Genomic DNA, 24,525 nt, shown 5'->3' on the forward strand with positions numbered 1-24,525 from the left:
GTAAACATGATGGTCTCAAAAAGGATACCTGTCTTATACGGACTCGACCCCTGTGCTGAGCTTCGCTAAGTCAAGTGCATATGATGCAACAAAACGATCCTACTAGGGATAACCAGTCATGTGTCTTGTTCTTCTATATTTTAAAAGTCCTAGGGGATGAGGCGTATCTAGACTGACCATAAAACGAGCGAACAACTCGAGTTGGGAAGGGGTAGCGTACCGGGAGCAATACTTCTCCGGCTTAACTACTGGACCCTCCCCGTTCTTAAATATGGGTGCTAATAATCCTTCATCGGGAGCCCAGGCCCACCGGCTTTATCTCAACAAAGAATGGGGCGCGTATCCGCGATTCCCGAGGTTGTATTCAGAAGACTCAAAGGGGGTGCACAAGAAGACAATTTATAAAACAGTTCAACAATATCAAAGCGGTAAAGAGCAAGCAAGTAGCACATTATGCCCAAATAGATCACAGTTATATACAAAAAATTAATAAAGCCAAATAAATTCAATGTACAAGCTCGAATTCTTGAGTACCTCCCCAGCAGAGTCGCCAGAGCTGTCACACCCCTTTTACCCCTCCAAAAGATAATGTGGGTTATGGATTGTGGGTTAAAGAGTTTTTCCAATTAAAGTGACAATTTTGAAATAGGGATTATTTTATTTACAGAGTCGCCACTTGGAATTGATTTTTGTCGGTGTTCCAAGTCACCTTTTATTTGAATCCCAATTCAAAAGAAGGTTTGACTCTTTTACTATTGGTCCGCGAAAACAAAGTCAGGATAAGGAATTCTGTTGACCGGGGAGAAGGTGTAAGGCATTCCCCGAGTCCCGTGGTTCTAGCACGGTCGCTTTATTGACTACATTTGGCTTGAATTAAACTTGGATAAACGGTGATTTATTTGATTTTTATGCTTTTCTTATGTCCGCTTTTACTTTTTTGATAAAATAATAATAATAATAATAATAAAATGTCATAATCACACTACGCTAACGAATGTGTAATCTAGACAAAATTTATTGGCTTAGTCATAACAGCACTACGCAAGCGAATCCACAACATGACAAAGAATTATTAACACGTTATTACTTTCAGAAAAATTACTATATTTGTGCATTGAAAAAATTATTTATTAAGAGTTACTATCGCGATACGCAAGCGAATCCGCGAGTTTAGCAAAGAGTTTATTAAATTAGAAAATAATTAAAGCTAGTAGAAATAGTATGAGATTACTGAATTAAAATATTAAGAGTTAATATCACGCTACGCAAGCGAGTCCGTGAAATAATAATAATTATAAGTTAAAACGGACCTACTGGTTGCCTAGCGTTTAAATTAATAAAAGGTACTTAAGTTATTGGATTATTATTACACATCATGAAAATTAACTAATTCTTAATAAGTCTATTCAACTAATCTAGTAAGTATTATTTTGAAGATAGATCATATTATTTATTGAGAAAGTGGGCCAATTTGCTTACTTAGTTATGGCATTGGGCCAACATCTATGAAATAAATGGACAAAATATTTATAGACTTCTTAAAAGCATTGGGCCTATTGGACAGAATCTACCTTGGCCAATTATTGGGCTCCGAAATGGGCACAAGCTGAAAGCCCAATAGATTTCAAATGCTGGTTTACTACGACAACCCACCTGGGCTAAATTGCGAGTCTGGCCTCTTTTGCTCTAAGCCATTAACCCTTATTTTTAACTAGCAATTTCAAAACCTATTTAGGATCTAGCCACTTTCTACCAAAAAAAAAAAATCTAAAATCCTAGCAGAGATGGTCACATATAAAATTTGTAAAAATAAATAAAGGTTTCAAGCATGTCTCTTTTGTTATTTTTCATAAACTGGCCAGAAGTGCAAAGGTGCAAAAGGAGTCTTTAAGCACATTGCAACCTACTTGGAACATCTCAATTTTATATGCATCAATACTATAATAGATAGTAAAGACAAATAACACATGAATAAAAAAGTGTTTGATCAACCAAGGATTTATTTTACATATGAACTACAACAAGATATATTTAAACAATAAAGAAATTTAGCTAAGCACTCATTTATTTAAATGGACATGCTCCCAACAATCAAGATGAGTTCAAATCTTCTTGTTAATGTGAAAACATCTGCAACATAAGATTAAAGAGTTACCTGAGTCGCAAAATAATAAATACAACAACAAAGAATGGAAGCTCAGCAACTAAAGCAGCATAAAAATAGCAGCACAACAACAGCAAAACCAACAACAAATCCGTGTTAAAACAGCTCGAAAACTCAGAGAAGAAACCCAGAAGCAAACTCTAAAGAGGACTTATACTTTTCTAAAAAAAAGGTTTGCACTTTAAGATTCACTCTTAAGACTCACAATTTCAGCTTACTAAAGGATGCTTCATCTGCTAATTTTTTGTTGTTGTTGTATGTTCAAAAGCAGAAAATCATCCCCCCCAAAATGTGATGGGGTCCCCTCTATATATCAAAACAACCAGCTATTTCAAAAAAATTAAAAATCAATCTTTTTGACAGATTTTTCTACAAAATCTGCTCTTAAATTCAAAAAGCAAGACTTTCTAGTTCAAATCTTGTCAAGTATTTCAAACAAAATCTGCTCTCCACTATTCAAAGATAGACTTTATTCAAATAATGTCCAAAGGTCTACATTTTCTTACCAAACAATTTGACTTTTGAGTGTTGTACTCAAAGAGTCTTGAAGCAGTAAACAAACAACCAAACAAGTACCATATACTCTTAAGTATTTTTCATTACCTCACTTTTATCAATACAAAACTATTTTACTACTTCAACAAGTGCAAAAACAGAAAATTTAACATTTCAAACTTCAAAAACTAATGCTAAAATAATTAATAATAGACAAAAATAAAATCTGAAAATTAAAAATAAAAATAAAAAAATCAGCCATGAAAAAGAATAGTATTTTACCATTTTACACATCAAAAGGCTGAAAAAATGGTGGTATGCCAAAGAGGGTGTTCCGGGAGGTCGCCGGAATTAGGCCGGATTTTGGTCGCCGGATTTTTGGGGTAGAATTGACATTAATAGCTAGGTCTTGAGGAGCTCTATCCATTGATGTAGGTATTTTGGGGTGGTAGTGGTTGAAGCTTCAAGAATTTGTTCAAAATAGTGACGGAAAAATTTCCTAGATCTAAGATTCAAGGAGTTTGAGGGATTTTTTTAGGATTTGGTTTGGAGATATGGAAAGAGGAAGTTGTGGAGATTACGTGGCGTGAATTTGGAGGTGTTTGGAGGTGGTCCGCCGGCAGCGGTGGGCAGAGCTGGGGCGGCGTAGAGAGAGTGAAGAGAGAGAGAAGAGAGAAGAAGGAGAGGGAAAGAAGAGAGAGAGGAAATAAGGGGGAAATGGGGAAAAAATTTGGGGATTTTAGGCTTTAAATACGTAGGATGAATATCAAACTAGGACCGTTGGATTAAATCAAGATGGGTGGATGAGATTGAATCTTGTCACTTAACCAAAATGACGTAGTTTCAAGACAAAACTATGTCGTTTTAAGCTCTTCTTGGCAGCCCCCTTTTGGACCGGATTTGGGCTCAAATTTTGGGCCAATTTTGGCACAATTTTAATTAAATTATACTAGCCCAATCCGCACTCCATTTATCAAACCATTACTCAATTCTTAAAACCTATACACACACAAATAAGAACAAACACATACACACACATACATACATACACATATATATATATATGTATACAAGGCAAAAATTAGGCATTTATATCCAATCCACTAGGAAGCTTAAGATGAATCTTTTTTCTTTTCTTGCCTTGAAAACCATTAATTTTGGGTAACACAACACTCCGTGCTCCACTATTCTTTTTGTTGGTGCATCTTCCTCTTTTTCCTCCCTTTCCATCTGTATTTGGTTTAATTCTTGAGGGGGAAAAGGTGGTGCTGATTGGGGAGTTGGTGCAAAGGGGTTGATGTTGTTGGGGTTTAGGGTCATAATTGTTGTTTGGGAATGGAAAAAGTTCAGGTTTATTCGGTGTTGCATCTGTTGATGTGGTACCTGTTGAAACGTAGGGGTTGGTGTTGGAGAGTTGATTGGATTTGGGTAGAGAGGTAGGTTTAGGTTGATTATATTGTGTGTGGTACGGTGAGTCCATGTTTGATGGCTCCATGGAGATGGTGCGGGCTGGAGTTCTGGTACAGAGGAAAAGGGTGAGGGTGGAGATGAGGGGCATTCATCCATAGTCGAATCATGATATTGTTCGGGCCCAGTTGAAGTCTTTTTGTCACTATCTGGGCTAGATAGCTTGGATCTTCTATTTGGACTATGATGTCTCGCCCCTTTAGTTGTAGGCTTATGTTCACGGCATGGCCCATCAACCCTAGTTCCAACCATGATTGGGGCATATGGTCTGGTTGAATGGGCCTTGTGGAGAAGATTAGAGGTGTTGAGGATGGGTTCGTTATTTGGGCTCCCCCTGTAGGTATATTGGTTTGGTATTCCTCTCGTGTCCAAACATTCCTGCGAGGTCTGGGGTGCCTCCTGTTGTGGTTGTGGGGTGGGAGCCTTGGCATTTTGTGTTTTTTCTTTGGTGGGCTTGGTATCTTGTATAGTAAGAAGGCTATAGTCTTTGTTGACATTTATTAGTGTTGAAAAACAAGTTCCAGAATGCTTAGCTTCACTAATGTTTGCAGCCATTTGCTTCTTCCTAGGATTCATCTTGTATTCCTCATTAATGGGATGTTAACTTGGAGTTGACATAAGGTCCATTTGATTTGTACTATGAATGTCCCCTAATGAGTTAAAGGAGTTTTTGTAGGGATGATGTTCATAGTTTATGAGCTTATCTTGTCAAGCATTAATGTGGAGGACTGATTTATGGATGCAATACAAAGGTCCATATCCATAGATAAATTCTTTCTAGGGCATGTTTCAGGCAGCGCATTTAAGGGGGGATTTTGGTTTGGGAGGTATTTATGTCCAAAGGTTTTTGTGAGTAAAATCTAGGTGCATTAATTAGTGATTCTTTTCTTGTGTCATTCCCCTTATTACCCAACGTGGAAGGCCTAACGGATCAGTCCCTGGGTGATGTTGATGTCTTAGTTCGTTACCCAAAGGTTCCAACGAACAATCATTTTTAGGGAGGTGTTTGATTCAGTTGTTTGCAGAGGGGGTGGTCCTTAAAGTTCATGATTGAGTTACTATCCTCTTACTTGGTACAGTCATTTTGGTTGGGTGTTGAGACCAACGGATAATCGTGATTTTTGTCACTTGTTTCTCTAGGGTTTTTAGTGCTAAAGCACTTTGGACTTGAATTGGATTAGTTTCTTTCCACTGGCGCAGGTCAAAGTTCGAGGCTTTTCCTAGGTTCCTTTTTGTATTTGTAGGGTCCTTACTAGGCTGTCTATAACATTGGTCAATTTTTTAGGTTTCTTTGATGAGATACTATGGTCCATTGGTCGATTTTTTGTGTAATAGCCTCCACCTCCTTTGGTCCGGTTAAGTCACTTCCTTTTTAGTTGAATGCCTTAGGGTTTTGGGATGGACAACTATTTTGGTTATGGCCTAGTCTTCCACAGTTTGTGCATAGCAAGTTAAAACCCTCGTAAGTAATTTTTTGTATGTGTTTATCAATCACTATGTAAGTTTTGAATAGTTTTTCTATGGGGACTAATACGCAAAGTCGGGCATATTTCCCTCTCATATCAATTTGGTGCAGGCGTCGATACGAATTAGTTGACCTAGATTTCCTCCAATTTTCTGTAGTATTTCGTAGTCGTAAAATTCTGTAGGTAACTTCGGAAGTCTGGCCCATATTGCTGAGTAGGTTAGAGCAGTTTTCGAGGCGACAAATCTGGGCTCCCATTTTCTCACAGTGAGGAATTGGTTTCCAACGAACCAAGGTCCTTCATAAAGAGCTTCCTTGTAATTTTCTTTTTTAGTGAATTTGACTAGGTAGTAGTTACACCCTAGGTCAATTAGTCTAAGGAGGTGATTGGTATGAAAAAGTCTGGATCCAAGTAGTTGTCAGTTTCATCTTCAGGTTCGTAAGTTCCCAAGTTTTGTTGCACTACTACTTGGCTACAAGGTGAGGAGGTGTTAATACTAGATTTTAGTGTGTCCAAGAAGGATAATTTATTAGTGTTATTTGTGCTATTTTCCATCTTTGGTCCTTCCTGAGAAGGTTGGTCGATGCTTATTTCCTTTTTGTTAGAGGGTTGGGTAGTGTGTCTCATGAGGCTGAGATAGGGTTGGCTATTCGTTCAAAGGTTTTGGGGGGTTCATTCCTGCTTCCAGTGGAGGTAAGCTAGCGCTGGTTTGGTCATCATCTACAACGGCAGTATGTATGTTCATGAGATGGGAATGGAGTAGGTAGAAACCTTAGGGGCTTAAGAGGAGTGACGAGAAACGGGGAGGAAAAACTAAATCTTAGAGAGAAGGATGAGCATCTCTCTCTAACCCATGCCTGGAAAATCAGTTCTCAAATTTTCTCTAAGAAGAAGAACACATGACATACAAATACTTACAAAATAATAGTAAAATTGTATTGTAATTGTATGTAAATTGTATTCTGTTGTAGCTATATATATTTTCTTATTTGAATATTGTATGAAAGTCGAAAAACAGTTGTATAATATATGAATTGTTGTATAAAATTTGTATTTAAGTTATCAATATTGTCTTTTTACATAAAGTTGTTAATATGCATCAAAATTGTATTAAGAAAGGAAGTTTTGATTGGAATTTTAGACAGGAATAAAAACACACCACTTACAAAATACATACAAATTATATACAAAATACATACAAAAGGCATATTGTTATTTAAGTTGTATCGTTATATTTAATTGTTGTAGATGTATCAAATTTATACGAAATTTATTTTTAATCTGTTTGTTATTGTACCATACAAATTTATATGTTGTTGTTGTCACTTAAAATATCATTTATCGTGTGAATTTTTTTATTTCATTAGTAAGTGGTATAATAAAATAAAAATAATATTCTATTTTTACTAAATAGATATCAGGAACTTTCCGATCAATTTTCTTGTTCCGTGAGCTTTTCTTTTCATCTAAAACTTTTCGTTCAATTATGTTCTAGTGTAAATAAAAAAAAAAATTACGCGTCAATTCCACCATCTTCCTTCAGTAAAATGTGCATATACTTATAAAAAATTAACAGTAAACTATTAAAGAAAATATTTCAAAAAATTTAAAGCCAGAGAAAGAATTGTTTGTGTTCTCAGATAATAAAAGCGTATAAATATTTTAAATTGTATCTATTTTATCAGAACCAATTGCTAGATTATAATAATAATATAATACTCATAAATAATAACAAGAAGAATAGTATAAACTTGATGAATGGTACGAAAATTCTGCTTTCAGATTTCGTATGTTTAGCAGAGAGAAATGATGTGTAGTTTGTGTTTGGTAAAAAAATACAGAGAATTAGCTAAAAATTGGATTGTTTTACAAGCAATTAACGCAACAGAAAAACAAGGAAAGAGGAAGGAGAAAATGTCACAACCCGGATTTCCCACTCTCAGGAGTCGTGATGGCGCATACTAGTGAAAGCTAGGCAAGCCAACCATTATAATTTTACCTTTTTTCCATTTTTTAATCCTTTAATAATTAAGAGCCAACATTATATAAACATCGGAAATTAAAAGCGGAAGACTGAAACGTAATATATTAATAAAGATGCCAATACTAATCCATACGTAAACTACCCAAGACTGGTGTCACAATTTCACAAACTGTCTAGGAATACTACAAATAAAGGTCCGAAAGAGTCATTACAACACTGTTTCTGAAATACATAAAAGAAACAGAATAAAGGATAGAAGGAGACGCTAAGGCCTGCGGACACCTGCAGGACTACCTCGGATCTCCGAATGGATTGAAGGCAGCAACCCCAAAGCTAAGGTCCAAAAACTGCTGCACCGGTAAGTGCCTAGCCTAACCTCGGCGAAGTAGTGACGAGTCTAGGACCAGACTACCAAATAAACTTGTGTAGTTAAATCATATACAACGGAAAGTAAAAGCAAGAATGTACAGTTAAGTATGGGAGGGGGGACATGTTGCGGGGAAACATCAAATGATAACAGAAGGACAACATGTAAATATTGTCACACCTCATTTTTCTACCCGAAAGGGGATATAAGGGAGTTTTTCCAACTAAAGTGACAAAAAAGAAACGGGATTATTTATTCAAATTCAGAGTCGTTACTTGGGATAATTTATGGTGTCCCAAGTCACGGTTTAAAATCCCGAATCGAGGAAGTTGACTCTTATTTAAGGTATGCGAACACAAAAAGCTGAGTAAGGAATTCTTTTAACCCGGGAGAAGGTGCTAGGCATTCCCGGGTTCCGTGGTTTTAGCACGGTCGCTCAACTATTAATAATTGGCCTAATTATCTGATTAATTACATGTTTTAAACCTATTGTGCATTTTTAACTTTATAACCGCTTTCATTTATTTAGAACAATTATGGAATTTGTTTGAACAAGTTGCGATGTCGCGCACTCGTTTGTTTTTGTACACATTGCGAATCGTGTCACGGGAACCGTACCCACGATCTACAACATGTTTAAATTATTAATAGTTCAAAGTTGTGGTCGGGTCACATGAAATGTGCACCCAGATTCGGGAACTACGTATCATAACTACGTCACGAGAACCGTACCCATAATTATGATGATTTATTATAACGCACCTAAAAGTTTGCCTACCCATGTGTGGTCGACCTATAACATACTACTAGCGGATCGAGCAAGTAAAGTAAAACAATTAAAATGATAAATATAATTTTTCCATTCTACACGTCCAAATTCTCATATTCAAAGTAGCGAAAACTCCAACCAATCTCTTAGATATGTTAAATTAATTCCTTGGCCATCAAAATAGTAGCTGTGAGGCTTTAAACAATTCTCTCTTAATAAATCAGTGAAACATGGAATCAAAATTCATTTTTAACTATCAAGACTCATCCAAATAGATTAAGCTAAATAACATACAAACAATAATCAGCAACTAAATGAGGTAAGCAAATATCAACCAAATAGAGCAAGGATAAACTAATGAAACAATGGGGTTGTGATATTAAGCAAAACAGAGTATAAGAAAATGAGAAACAAATCAAAAAATTAATTGTGAGGTCGCTTTGAACTCAGAAATATGACAAACCGCGGACGGACATTAGAATCGGCACCGGAAAGCTCGAAGCCAAAGCGAGCAAACTCCAGCGATAAATTCAAGCCACTCTCAAACTCAATCGACTAACTAAACCGAAATCAGAAGAAAGGGGTAGAAATGTTTTTTTTTGTATTTTTTTCCTGATTTTCTTTCCTTGAAACTTGATTAAGAATTAATCAAACCATAGAAATCTCCTCCGTTTTCTTTATTTGCCGTTTCCCATTTCTTTGTTAGTGCTTGTCCCCTTTATTTTTGTCCATTCTTTTTATCCAGAATTCCTTTCCCCATTCTTTATGCCTTTCGCTCCTTCCCCAATTGATTTCGTCAGAGAATGCCAATGTGAGGAGCTAGTTGCTGGAGAAAGATACAGCCGCTTCTTTTTGATTTCGGTCCTTCCCCTCTATTTCATTTCTTTATCTATGTGTGTATGAATTATTTTTGCTCCAGTGAAGGAGATGGCGGAGGCCGTAGATTCTTGGGGATTTTTTTTCGATTTTGTCAAGATGAAGAACAAAGGTCTAGGGGTGTTCTTAGGTTGTGCAATTTGAAGAAGAACGACGGGGGGTCTTAGCTATTTTTGGGGATTAGGATTTTGACATTATTTTATAGAGGGTAGGAGTTAGGTTATGTCAAATGGGGAATGAGTATGTGCTCAATGTTTTGGGCTATCCAAAATTGTGCCTACATATCTTTGGCTATAAAAGAATCAGACCACATGTAGTTCAGAAGTAGGAACAATGATGGAGTATACCGAGGTAGAGAGCCGGTCGAGGTGCCGTTCCGTCGAGGTTCCGATCTGCGGTCCTGTTATTACATCAAAAATAAAAAAGACTAACTAAGCCTGTTAACTATGAGTTACAAGATTCCTATTTATAAGTCTTCTGAAGCTTGATCTTGAGTCTTGAATGATTCTTAATACAGACTTTAGATTTGAACCGTGACACTTGCTAGCTGTAGGTGCTAGTTCATTCTTCTTCAACTTTTTCGGATCAAACGTGGACACACCATGCTTGTGACTTCAGTCGTATCTTGAGAAATCCACCTTTTGTCTCAGCTTCTGCATTTTGGATTCACTTCCTTTTTTTTTCTTTTTTATCCTGGATTGAGATTACTTCTGTTGATCATCTCGGACTATTGATTCACATTCTTGCCGCAAGTTTCTGCTACTTCTAACTTTGAATTGAATTCTGAAATGACTTCCCTTGTTCTCCAGGTGGGTGCCTACTGCCGATACTTGAAATGTATTCCCTTGTTTTTCAGGTGGGCACCTGATTGCCAAAACTTGAACTGTATTCCTTGTTCTCCAAGTAGGCGCCTGATTGCCAAAACTTGAACTGTATTCCCTTGTTCCTCCAGGTGGGCGCCTGCTGCCAATGCTTTAAATGAATTCCCTTATTTTCCAAGTGGGCGCCTGATTACCAAAACTTGAACTGCATTCCCCTATTCTCCAGGTGGGTGCCTGATTGCCGAAACATGAACTATATTCCCTTGTTCTCCAGGTGGGCGCCTGATTGCCGAAACTTGAACTAATTCCCTTGTTCTCTAGGTGGGCGCCTGATTGCCAAAACTTGAACTGTATTCCCTTGTTTTCCAGTGGACGCCTGATTGCCAAAACTTGAACTGTATTCCCTTGTTTTTCAGGTGGGAACCTGATTGCCAAAACTTGAACCGTACTCCCTTGTTCTCCAGGTGGACACCTGATTTCCAAAACTTGAATTGTATTCCCTTGTTCTCCAGGTGGGCGCCTGATTGCCAAAACATGAACTGTATTCCCTTATTCTCCAGGCTTGAACTGTATTCCTTTGTTCTCCAGGTGGGCGCCTGATTGCCAAAACTTGAACTGTATTCCCTTGTTCTCCAGGTGGGCGCCTGATTGCCGAACTTGAACTGTATTCCCTTGTTCTCCAGGTGGGCGCCTGATTTCCAAAACTTGAACTGTATTCCCTTGTTCTCCATGTGGGCGCATGATTTCCAAAACTTGAACTGTATGCCTTTGTTCTCCAGGTGGGTGCCTGATTGCCAAAACTTGAATTGTATTCACTTGTTCTCCAGGTGGCCGGGGCCTGACTGCCAAAACTTGAACTGTATTCCCTTGTTCTCCAGGTGGGCGTCTGACTGCCAAAACTTGAACTGTATTCCTTTGTTCTCCAGGTGGGCGTGTGATTGCTAAAACTTGAATTGTATTCCCTTCTTCTCCAGGTGAGCGCCTGATTGCCAAACTTGAACTTTATTTCCTTGTTCTCCAGGTGGGCGCCTGATTTCCAAAACTTGAACTGTATTCCCTTGTTCTCCAGGTGGGCGCCTGATTGCCAAAACTTGAATTGTATTCCCTTGTTCTCCAGGTGGGCGCCTGATTGCCAAAATTTGAACTGTATTCCCTTGTTCTCCAGGTGGGCGCCTGACATTACAACAAAACAGACAAAACAAAAGAAACTTTTCTGCCCAGTTTTGTATCTGGGCACATCTGTGAGTGTTAATCGAATCATGTTACCCAAAAACTCTAAGAATTTAAAAGCTAAATCCCATTATCCAGGAGGGTCCTGAAAATTTAAAATTAAATCTCATCTTACGAGTGGAAACCTGGAAGCTAAATTCTATTTTCTAAAAGTAACACTTACGCTAAATCTCATTATCCAGGAGGGTCCTGAAAACTTAAAACTACATCCCATTATCCAGGAGGGTCCTGAAAATTTTAAATTAAATCCCATTATCCAGGAGGGTCCTGAAAATTTTAAATTAAATCCCATTATTCAGGAGGGTCCTGAAAAGCCGAGAATGAACTTACTTGAGCCATGCTCTCTTCCTGGAGGATCTCTGCAGAACGAACAAAATTCCTTGCCCCTGAACCATGCTTTTCCTCATGGAGGGTTCCTGTAGATCGAACAAATTTTTCTTTCCCCTTCTCAAACCGCCTTTGTGCTGACAAAATTTGGGCACGACACTTGAAAAAATTCAAACTTCCAATTTTGATTTGGACACAATTTTTGTCCTTGTTTCAAACAAAGAAAACTTGTGAGTTTAAACATGGTGGTTGGTTTATGGCCTTGACTTTGAGGGCGATTGCTCCTTCCCTTGCCATGATAACTTTGATTTCAACTCGAAAGATATTGCTTGTTTATTGACTGACCACTTTCTCTGACACCCTTATCACAGAAAATACCTCTGATCCCTTCAAACCCAACACCCTCTATCTGTTGCATTGTGCTAATGAATTGACATATACCGAACCTTTGTATTTCACATGAATCCCAAAGCACGTTGATTGTTACCAACTCAGTGTGATTGCTGTTTTTACCTAACGTATGCTACTGGCCTTGGCGTTGAGGTCTATTGCTCCTTCACTTTCCATGATAACTTTGATTTCCACTTGGAAGACCTTGCTTGTTATTGGTTAACCACTTTCTCTGTCAACCTTATCACAGAAAATACCTCTAATTCGTTCAAATCCAAGCCCTCTATCTGTTGCATTGTGCTCATGAATTGACATATACCGAACCTTTGTATTTCACATGAATCACAAAGCACGTTGATTGTTACCAACTCAGTTCGCGTACTGTTCTTTCCTGACATATGCCACTTTGATGTGCTAGCCAGATTCCATTTTGTGCAATTAGAAAACTGGTGGTAAATTTTGAAGTTATTTCTCACTTGTTCTGACCAAACAGACTCAGGAAGAGGAAGTAAACAAGACAAAAGGAACAGAGTAAAGGACAATGGAAAGAGATGATTCCTAACAAGAAAACTACAAAGTAGAAACTTATCAGATGTGGATACCAACTCTAATGACCATGACATGCACCTTTGGATTAAGTGGCCTAATATATCAAGCAAGTCTGATGCTCAACTCTTGTTATACCCCTAAACCGTGAAACTGGGCTTCAATGCTCTGATTATCCAATCTGATTCACGATCCTTATTCGACTTGTAGTGCCCGAAGGGTTTTCACCATCATGCCTCTCTCATTTTGTTCTTTCTCTCAACTCACCATCGCCTTATGGTGCCTGTGAAGGTTTTCACCAATAAGACTCTCTCATTTTGTTCTTTTCTTCTTATTTCCTCTGATTCTGCAGATGACAAGACATTAACCATGGTAATAACATCACATACTCTTGGCATGTTTAAACTCAGCACTCTAAAAAATTATCTGGGAGGTCTTTTTTGGACTGTAATGTGGCTTTTGGACATGGTTAGAAAGAAAGGATAAAGGCTCAAAACAACTAAGACAACGAGGTTAATTTATTTACAACTTTTGGAATTCATTCTAAAAACATTGCCCCAATTTCTAAAACAAGGGAATTTGGTTCTTTTTTTTCTTTTTCTTTTGATGGAGTTACTAAGAAAGAACTGCCCCACTTTCGACTTCGTGGGATTATGAAATATTTTATTTGGTATGACCGAACCGTAAGGCTGCCTACATATCCTGTGGTGACAAGAATCAGGTCAAACGTAGTTCACAAGACTATTTTTTGTTACTATTTACCTTTTTCTCTTTTCTTTTCTTTTTCCTTCTTTTTTTATTTTTCTCTTTTTTCCTTCTTTTTTTTCTTTATCTCTATTTTTCTCCTTTTTTTTGAATTTTTCTTTTGGAATGAACTTTCTAAAATAAACTTCTAGGGATGAACTCTATTTTTTCTTTTCATATGATTCTAACTTGATTCCAAAAAAGGGGAGGTCAAAGAAATTAGTACAGGCTCAAAAGGTACAAGTGTTTGGATAGCTGAAAGAGGGCCTCCCAATCCCTAAAAATGCCAAGTACAACACATGCAACTTGAAATGAAAAAGGAAGAGCACACACAACATTTCTTTTACAACTTCGACATTGATATAACTGATATGCTTTTCACTTTTTCTTTTTTTAGTGCCTTATCAAGTACATAATTCTCACTGGGTGATTTCTTTTTCACGATGGATACCCTCCGTCTATTTGGAGCAAACTCCCTTGACTTTATCTTGTAAATTAAGGTGTACTTGAACTCAAAACTGCTCACTTCAAATTATTGGGACGCACTCTCTTGTAACAAATTCTTGTCGTCCTCTTAACTTCCCAAACCATCTGCCTCAGTTTAACACAGTTCGGGCTTTAAATGATCTCTAAATATCCAATTCTGTACTTATTTCCTTCAAGTGTCCCTATCATCTTCAAAATTATTTCATTGCTTCATAATTAAACTAACTTTTAAGATCAGGTCTAGAATTATGTGTGCATGTCATGTCACTAGAGCCAGCATGAAAAGAACTATAAAAGGAGAAGAGAACTAAACAAAAATGACTAGAAAATAACAGAAAACAGAAAATTGCACTAGACAGATGGTGAAAGAGTTTGAACAACAAAACAAGCAAAATAAACTAGGTTAGAACCCTAGAACAAACCTAGATAACACTAAATGAGTTACTACGACTAAAGGAACTAGGCAAAATAAAAGGATAGAAGAGTTTGAGGCACAAGACAATATCCGGATTACAACCCTGAAATAACCCGGACAACAGAAATGACAATAAAATGAACCACCAAGACTCCTCCCTGGCTATCCAAGAAAGGAACGTCTCTCTAATTACCAAGCTCGACATATTAGCCACTAAGTTCCACATTAATATTACCAAGACCATTGCCAATTTCCATATCATTAACTTCAGTCAGCAAGTTCCCAAGAGAATTCTCAGGCTCCCTGTCACCACGCATCATCCCCACAAAGTGTGCATCATCATGTGCAGGTAAAAGATTCTGCGCGATATGTTGGGTGTCACTGTCCTGGATCACAATTATCCTTTCTTGAATCATTCTTTCTATTTCCTTTTTCAAATCACGACAATCTTCAATGCTATGACCTTGGACATTAGAGTGGTACATGCACCGTACAATAGGATCAAAACCTTTTGCATATGGGTTCGGAGTGTAGCCGAGGAGCAGCTCAATCAGGCCAGAGTGTTTTAACTTTTCAAATAGGCTTGTTTAAGATTCTCCGATTGGCGTAAAATTATTTCTTTGCCTTTGTTTACCTCAATGCCCCAGTTTTCTAGGGTTGTTGGATGTTCGAAAATACTGTGAAGGCGCACGAGAATTTTGGGATGCTGGTGCTCGCCCTAAGGAGTGACCTAGTGGTTGGACAAATGTCCGGATGTTGTTCGGACGATAATACTAAGGTGGATTATGTGGAGTTTGGGGATGTTCATAGGGTCGGTATTGAGGCTGAAAGTGTTTAGAAGGAATTCCCACTGGATCATGGCGTTGGCGGGGCTCAGCAACATCTTTTCTATCACTGGGAGGACTGTCCCGAGCAACTTGTTCGTTCCATCTGAACCAAAATTCCCTAAAACTTTCCTTGGGTTTCTTTTCCATCTGAGATAGGGAGGAGCAGTCTGGGATAATGCCTATATTATACTAAAAGTGTAAAATCTTGAGCCATGTCATCCCATGCATGCCACTTACCGACATCTTGACGAGTATGCCATTCCAAAACTGCCCCAGTCAGGCTCTTACTAAAATACACCATTAGCTACTCATCTTTCCCGTCAACACTTCTCATTTCACTACAATAACCCCTCAAATGGGCTACTGGATCTCCACGGCCATCATACAAATTAAACTTTGGCATCTTAAACCCTTTCAGCTTTCTGGATATCTCATCTTGCTCCACTGTCTTAGTAGGTTTTGCAGTCTCACCGGGAGGCTCAAAATGAGGAGCGTAAGAGTATGGACCTGAAACCTTGAAAATTGGTTCTTGAGCATAGTGTTGGGCATCGGGGATTTTGAACACAGTCTCGCTAGAGGATCGAGGAAAGGTAGCAGGTGAATGAGCTACAAAAATATGAATGGTCAAAGGAGCAGGATATGAGGTGGTTCTGGGGAGTGGAGTGTGAAAAGGTTGTAGGTAGATATCAGCAGCAGTAGGAAGCTGTATTTGTGACAGCGGCGAAATGGTGACAAGGCTTTCAGTGTAGTTAGGGGGAATTGATGGCGGAGGACGCCCACTAATCCAGGCTTGGTATATTTCAGCCATATGTCCTTTCAACCTTAGGACCTCTTCTTTCAACTCAGATTCTTATTCAACAGTGTCCTTAGACGGATCAATAACACCCGTGTCCAACTCTTTGCCAACCATGACTACCTTGCTATTTGACTTTATGTTGTATGGAAGAGTTACTAGTTTAAGAACCACAAGCCAACCACCCTTCTGTTATAATGAAGATAACAAAGAGGAACAAATGAAGTCATCATGTTAGCGTTAGGGCATTTAACAACTAAAAATATCACATTGCGTGCAATGCACCTAGCAACAATTAACGGTTCAAGAATGACTTCGAGGGTCACAAGGTCAGTTGGCATCATCCCAATTTGTTCATTTCAATCTTTTTTTTTCTTTTCTAGCACTTCTTGGCTTGCTCATTATCCTTCCTTTTTTTAATTATCACTCTTTCTTTCCTCACATCCCATAATTTCACCTCTCTTTTTTTTCCTTTTTTTTTAACTTAAAAAAAATGATTCGATCGAACCCTATGTAGGTTGCCTACGTATCATAGCACCGCATGAATCAGATCTTTGCATAGTTCGGAAAGATCGAGAATAAAGTAAACAAACTAAAATTCTTTTTTTTAAATAGATACTCTATGAGAAATTATTAAGGAAAAAAAACCTAGAAGAGAAAAATATTTTTTGATTCTTTTTTTTAGAAAGGAAATCTAAAGAATGAACCAATGAAAAAAGGCCAAACCCATATGCGCCCCCTCTAACTTGGCGCCAAAATTCATATGGACACCTCCACTTAGCTATGTTTCATTTAAACACTCCAATTATGTTTTAAGTGTTCCACTTAAACACAAAACACTGACATGGCAAAAAGATTGTAGTTCACGGCTCTTAGGCGCGTGATTGGATCTGATATAATATTTTCCTTTTCTTTTTATATTCCTTCTCCCCAAAAGCGCATCACCACCGTCTCTGGCCTATTGCTACAACTCCTCCGCTACCATTCTCATGCCTCTCTCTCTCTCCTCCACCACTCTTCCCCTTCCTCCTACACTGTCTTGAAGAAAAATAGGACGAAAACCTTCCAAATATTGTAGGAATTTCACTGGTTTGATAATGACATAATTTATGTGTTGAAACTTTTTACAAAATAAAATGCATAAAAAGAGAAAATTGTTGGCCCCTCCATTTATGTTGCTCTGTTCGATGATGAATTTGGGTAACATTAGTTTGAAATTCTTGTTACCCGGTTCTTCAAAAATTCGAAGCTTTAAGAAAAATTAAAAATTTCATATTATTGCTGATAATATCAGTAAAAGATTAAAGTTGAAACTTAAAAGCTCTATAAACACCCACTCAAGTTCGAAGCTTTAAATTTCAAATTGAAGAATTTGGAGGTTATCTTATTGTGTTTTCATTCCCACTTGATTTGTTCTTGAATTTCATAGATGTGGGTTGGTTGATTTTGACCCAGAGATATAGTTTGTGGTTATTGGAGTTTTTATGGACAATTTTGTTCTTGAATTTCAATTCAGATCTAGGTTTTTATTCCACATGTTTAGGTGATGGCATTCTTGGGGAGAAGTGAGAAATGTGTTTGGCTATCAGTGATGGACTTTTACAACATAGCCATGAAAATGTCTGATAATGTGATAGATGGCTTAAGCAAAAAAATTGTAAAAGAGAAAGAAAAAAAGAAAATAGAAAAAAGAAGTGATTCTTCTTCCATTGTCGTTTTTTTTCTTTTGCTGACTTGTCTCTTTATTAGTGATGTTAATTTTCATGTCAGTGGCAAGTAGCATTCACGCACTTAGCCTTGCTTAGAGTTGTCAAAATTGTATTTAAGTGGAACAGTTAAAACATAGTTAGAGTGTTCAAATGAAACATAGCTAAGTTGAGGTGTCCATATGAATTTTGGCGCCAAGTTAGAGGGGCCGCATATGGGTTTGGCCATGAAAAAATATTTTGAATTTTCACTTGATATCTTAAAAAAAGACTTCGAAATGAGAAATGAATAAGATAAAAAAAATATTTTTGTACTTCAGTTTTTGATTACCTAAGGGAGGTACTCTAAAGATAAAGTATATTTTTTTTCTATATATAAGGTCCTAAAGTTCTAATGAAAATAAAAAGAATATATATTTTTTATTTTTTTATTAATTTCCAAAAAGAAGAACCTTAAAAGAAAATCTTTTTGGATTTTTGGAATTAATATCTTAAAGAAAACTTCTAAATAAGTATTAAAAGAAAATTTCCCCTTTTTTTCTTTTTCTTTTTTGTCTTTATAGTCTTAATATACTAAAGGAAATATAAAAGTAATTTTTATTTTGAGTTCTAGATATTAATTTCCTAAGGAAAACCACCTCAAAAGATTTTTTTTTTAATTTCTAAAATTAATTTTCTAAAGAAAACTTCTAACGGAAATATAAAACGCAAAATCTCTTTTTATTTTTATTTTTGAGTTATAGCACACTTTTTCAAATACACAATAGAAAGTACAATAACAAAAGACTCGATATTACTGTACAACACTAGAAGGTAAAACACGACATAAAAACAAACATATACAAAACATAAAAAAATCTCCTTAAGCAATTCTTGAATTAGGGATCCCTAATAGCAAATAAAGCTAAACATCACTTCATCATCTTCACGGCCTCCTACGAGTTCAACCGAAGATGAAGTTCAACATCGCAAATCCCACCACTGGATGCCAGAGGAAACTCGAGATCGACGATGATCAGAAACTCCGAGCCTTCTTTGACAAAAGGATCTCCCAGGAGGTTAGCGGAGATGCTTTGGGGGATGAGTTCAAGGGTTACGTTTTCAAGATTATGGGAGGATGTGACAAGCAAGGTTTTCCAATGAAGCAGAGAGTGTTAACTCCTGGCCGTGTTGGCCTTCTACTCTACCGAGGTACCCCTTGCTTCCGTGGTTATGGTAGGGCGAAATGAAGAGCGCAGAAGGAAGTCTGTCCGTGGATGCATTGTCAGTCTTGATCTTTCTGTTTTGAATCTGGTTATTGTTAAGAAGGGAGAGAAAGATCTGCCTGGGCTGACCGACACTGAAAACCAAGGATGAGAGGACCCAAGAGGGCTTCTAAGATTAGAAAGCTCTTCAATCTTTCCAAGGAAGATGATGTCAGGAAGTATGTTAACACATACCGTAGAGATTTCACAACCAAAACTGGGAAAAAGGCGAGCAAAGCTCCTAAGATTCAAAGGTTAGTGACACCCTTGACTTTGCAAAGAAAGAGAGCTAGAATTGCTGACAAGAAGAAGAGAATTGCCAAGGCTAAGTCAGAAGCAGCTGATTATCAGAAGCTTCTTACTACTAGGTTGAAGGAGCAAAGAGAAAGGCACAGTGAGAGTTTGGCTAAGAAGAGGTCTAGACTCTCTGCAGCTTCTAAGCCATCTATTGTTGCTTAAGATCAGTGAGATCATAAGAGAGGGAAAAAAGGATCAGTGAGATCTAATTCCTGCTATTTTTGTAACTAGTTCTTTTAGTTATTGCTTGGATGTCTTATGTGGTTTTGGTGGTTTCTACTGTTCTGATGATGACTTTCATCTGGTAGGTTTTCACATACAATTATCTTTCAGCTTCCAGTTTTTGGATACTTTGTCTCTGATCTATCTATATACAACGATCTACTATTTTATGTTAAAAAAAAGAATTAGCGATTCTGATTGGATGGTCCCGAGGTGTCTGTCATGCTCAAACTCTGATAAGTAGATCCACACCTGTATTAGAAAACTGAAACCAACACTATGTGAGACAATAACACTCCATATAGGACACATGCAAGACATGATTGATGCTATTTTTGCAAAATAACTTATGTGGCCAAAAGGTGGCTAGAAGTGCAAACTCGACAAAAGTGACCTCTAAGACATGGAAAAATTACTTGGCAGAAATGACCCATTTTATAGAAATGGTCTATGTGGACAAAAGTGGCTAATCCTGCAAATTCAACAGAATGGACCTTAAACAGAGAGAACATCTGGACTTAGAATCTAAAACATGGGTCACTGAACCACTTTTGCGAAAATGACCCCATTTTGCAAGAATGGCAGATGTGGCGAAAAGCGGCCAGACATGCAAATTGATAAGGACAAACCTTTAAAGTAAAGATACCCCTAATTATGGATTGAAGGCTCTCCAGACACAATTAAACAAACCACTTTGCAAAAATAGCCTTATTTTTGCAAAATGACTGATGTGGCCAAAAGTGGATAGAGATGTAAGATTTGGCTACGACCCTCGAAGCCAAGAACCTAACACTCACTAGGAAGACCGGACCCTAGGTGGGTTGCATACGTATCCCGTCCCGAGAGACGAGAATCAGGTTCGTGTAGTTTAGGAAAATCGGATACAGGTGAGAATTAAAAACAAGTAATTTAGAGAAAAGACCTGTTAGGAGGTTTCCGTTTCCGACAACCAGTTTGGTTTAATGTTGGGTCGTTCTACTGTAGAAGCTATACACCTTGTTAGGAGGTTGGTTGAACTGTACATAGCTAGGAAGAAAGACCTGCACATGGTGTTTATTGACCTAGAAAAAGCGTATGACAAGGTTCCTAGAGAATTTCTCTGGAGAAGCTTGAAGGTAAAAAGCGTGTCTATTCCCTACATTATGGTGATTAAGGACATGTATGATGGGGCAAAGACTCGGGTTAGGACAGTAGGAGGTGACTCTGAGGATTTTTTGGTTGTTATGGGGTTACACCAAGGTTCTATGCTCAGTCCGTTCCTATTCGCCCTGGTGATGGACGCGTTAACACATCACATTCAAGGGGATGTGCCATGGTGCATGCTATTCGCCGATGACATAGTTCTGATTGATAAGTCGCAAACCGGTGTTAACGAGAGACTGGAGGTTTGGAGACAAGCTCTTGAATCTAAGGGTTTCAAACTTAGCAGGACAAAGATGAAATACCCGGAGTGTAAGTTCAGCGCTGAGCAGAGGGAAGTGGGTGTGAATGTAAGGCTTGAATTACAGGTCATCCCAGTAGAGACAACTTTAAGTACCTTGGGTCGGTTATCCAGGGGGGAGGGGAGATCAACGAGGATGTTACACACCGTATCGGGGTAGGATGGATGAAGTGAAGGTTAGCATCTGGAGTATTGTGTGACAAGAGAGTGCCACTAATACTCAAAGGTAAGTTCTATAAAACGGTGGTTAGGCCGGCCATGATGTATGGGGCTGAGTGTTGGCCGGCTAAGAAATCACATATCCAGAAGATGAAGGTATCAGAAATTAGGATGTTGAGGTGGATGTGCGGGCATATTAGGATGGATAAGATTAGGAATGATGATATTCGGGAGAAGGTGTGTGTGGCTCCCATTGATGACCAGATGCGGGAAGCAAGGCTCAAGTGGTTCGGGCATGTTCAGAGGAGAAGCCCAGATGCTCCGGTAAGGAGGTGCGAACGGCTGGTTGTGGAGGGCACGAGAAGAGGTAGAGGGCAGCCTAAGAAGTATTGGGGGAGGTGATTAGGCAGGATATGTCGAGGCTTCAGATTTCCGAAGACATGACACTTGATAGGAACATGTGGAGGTCGAGTACTGGGATTATAGATTAGGAGGTAGTTGAGTCTTGTCTTATACCATAACTTTGTGAGACTATTTTTGTAGGGATACTTTTTTGCTTTTGCTTTGTATCATTCTTCTTGATTTCATGTTGTTCTTATTTTTCATATTTTTTTTCATATTATTTCTGTGGTATTACTAATATTGTCTTCTTTTGTCTTTTTGTCTTCTTGAGCCGAGGGTCTTTCGGAAACAACATCTCTACACTTTCGGGGTAGGGGTAAGGTCTACACACACACTACCCTCCCCAGACCCCACTAGTGGGATTTCACTGGATTGTTGTAATTTAGAAAAAATAATATTTTTTAACAAAATGATGAAACATGTAAACTCTTTTTGGATTTTCTTTTTCCCTTTTTTTTGATATTTTTTTCGGACAATGACGGGAAAGTGCAAAATCTTTTTGGATTTTTTCCTTTTTTCCTTTTTCTTAAAAATGTGAAAGAAAAACATAACTGGGCCCTACTTGCTTTATTTTTACACTTAGCCCTCTTTTTTTCTCATTTATCCTCAAACATCATTGGTCCACCAAATGACCCCTTTCACCCTCGAAAATTGCAACATGTAGCACATATAATGCATCAGGATGGTCTTTTATTTTTTTGGGTACACCTGTCCTAGACGGACCCAACCCTTGTGTTGAGTCCCCAAAGTCAAATGCACATGATGCAAACAAACATTCCTACTAGGGATCCGGTATGAGACTATGTTATTTTAAGTTTAAAATCTGGGTGTATTATTCTAGACCTGGTTTATCCGAGCGGACAACTCGAGCGGGGGGGGGGAGGGGGCAGCGTACCGGTAACCAAAAGATCATCCGGCTTTGCAACTTATCCGAACCTCGTTCTAAATTAGGATATGACACTAACAAAAAAGAAGTCATGCCAGCGTGCACTTCCCAGAAGATTTGAAGAAAAGGGTTTCACAACAGTTTATATACAGTTCAAATAATATCAAAGCGGTAAAAAGCGACATTTAGCACATTAGGCTCAAGCATGTAATAAATTCATATAATAAATAAAAGTCAAATATAACAATTATTCTAAGCTCGAATTCTTGAACCCTGAACCAGAGATTCTAGGTTCTATTCCCCAGTAAAGGCGCTAGAGCTGTCACACCTCCTTTTCTACCCGAAAGGGGATATAAGGGAGTTTTTCCAACTAAAGTGACAAAATCGAAATGGGATTATTTATTCAAATTCAGAGTCGCCACTTGGGATAATTTATGGTGTCCCAAGTCACCGGTTTAAAATCCTAAATCGAGGAAGTTGACTCTTATTTATGATCTGTTGTGACGACCCGGTCGGTCGTCTTAAGAATTAACGCCCCAATCCCCTATTAACTGCTTTCCCCAAGTTTATTTCTGCTAATGTGATTTGCCGGGATGTTCGGTTTTGAGTTTCGGAGAGTTTTGAGACACTTAGTCCCTAAAAGAGAGCTTAAGTGTTGGAAAGTTGACCGTAGTTGGAACAGTGTAAGGACGACCTCGAAATGGAAATACGATGGTTCCGTTAGCTCTGTTGGGTGATTTTGGGGTTAGGAGCGTGTTCGGATTGTGTTTTGGAGGTCTGTAGCTAATTTAGGCTTGAAATGCCGAAAGTTAAATTTTGGAAGTTTCCAGTTTGATAGCGAGATTTTGATCTGAGGGTCAAAATAGAATTCCGAGAGTTGCAGTAGTTTCGTTATGTCATCTGGGATGTGTGTGCAAAAGTTTAGGTCATTCGGGCGTATTTTGGTTGGGTTTTTGATCAAAAGCGGAATTCGGAAGATTTTAGAAACTTAGGCTTGAATCCGATGTGTTTTGGTTGTTTTGATGTTGTTTGAAGTGTTTTGAAGATTTATACAAGTTTGAATAAGGGTTTAGGATATGTTTATGCCTTTGGTTGAGGTCCCGGGTGTCTCGGGATGAATTCAGATGGTTAACGGAGGAAATTTTAGAGTTGAAGTTGTGCAGCAACCGGTCTTCTAGTATTTTCGCATTTGCGGTTTGGGGACCGCAGAAGTGGCGCTGCAGAAGCGGCTTTGTGTCAATTCCTCAGGAACCACAGATGCAGTGAAGGGCTCGCAGAAGCGGAACCGCTCCTGCGGTCAGAGGTCCGCAGATGCGGAAGCTGGAATTTTAGTGAAAGTCGCAGATGCAACACTTGTTCCGTAAAAGCGGGACCGCAGATGCGGTCCTAGGGCCGCAAATGCGGAAATAGCTGGGCAGAACATATAAGTAGTTGCCTTCGCGAATTTGAGGGATCCTTTCACCATTTTCATTCGGGTTTGAAGCTTTTAAGAGAGATTTTTGAGGAAAACAAAGGGGAATCACTTGGAGGTAACATCCTTGACTTCATAACTCATTTTTATGTGATTAAAGACCTAATTAGTGGTGAGAGATTTGGGAAAAATGGGTAATTAGGGCTTGAGTTTAAGAGGCCTTTAATTAAGGATTTGAGGGGTCATTTGGACTCCGATTTCAGTGTTGTTATGTATAGACTCGTGAGAGTATGAGGTTTCTGACAATGTAAATTTCACCCGATTTCGAGACATGGGCCTGAGGGATGTTTTGGTTATTTTACATAATTTCGGGTATTAGCTTAGAATTTAATTATAGAATTAGTTACTTGAAGTGTTATTTACATTATGCAATTGAATTGAATAGATTTGGGCCATTTTGAGTCAAGTACTCGTGTCAAAGACGTAGTGTTGGGTTGATTTTGAGCCGGTTCGAGGTAAGTGGCTTGTCTAACCTTGTGTGGGGGACCTTCCCCTTAGGATATGATATATTTGTTAATTAAAATGCCTTG

General features: G+C 38.2%; 1 long non-coding RNA gene and 1 pseudogene across 1 annotated transcript; one reads left to right on the forward strand and one right to left on the reverse strand.

The window, feature by feature from the left end:
- Window positions 1-1,904: 1,904 nt before the first annotated feature.
- Window positions 1,905-3,377, reverse strand: LOC138872083 (uncharacterized). The gene is made up of 2 exons (XR_011400506.1): window positions 2,942-3,377; window positions 1,905-2,130 (listed from the first exon to the last, which is right to left on the reverse strand). It is a non-coding gene; the product is annotated as an uncharacterized lncRNA (long non-coding RNA).
- A 15,394-nt stretch (window positions 3,378-18,771) lies between these two features.
- On the forward strand, window positions 18,772-19,698 carry LOC104246242 (small ribosomal subunit protein eS6-like; annotated as a pseudogene).
- The last annotated feature ends 4,827 nt before the right edge of the window (window positions 19,699-24,525 follow it).

The sequence above is a fragment of the Nicotiana sylvestris genome, chromosome 6, assembly GCF_000393655.2.
Source record: "Nicotiana sylvestris chromosome 6, ASM39365v2, whole genome shotgun sequence".
NCBI classification, from domain to species: domain Eukaryota; kingdom Viridiplantae; phylum Streptophyta; class Magnoliopsida; order Solanales; family Solanaceae; genus Nicotiana; species Nicotiana sylvestris.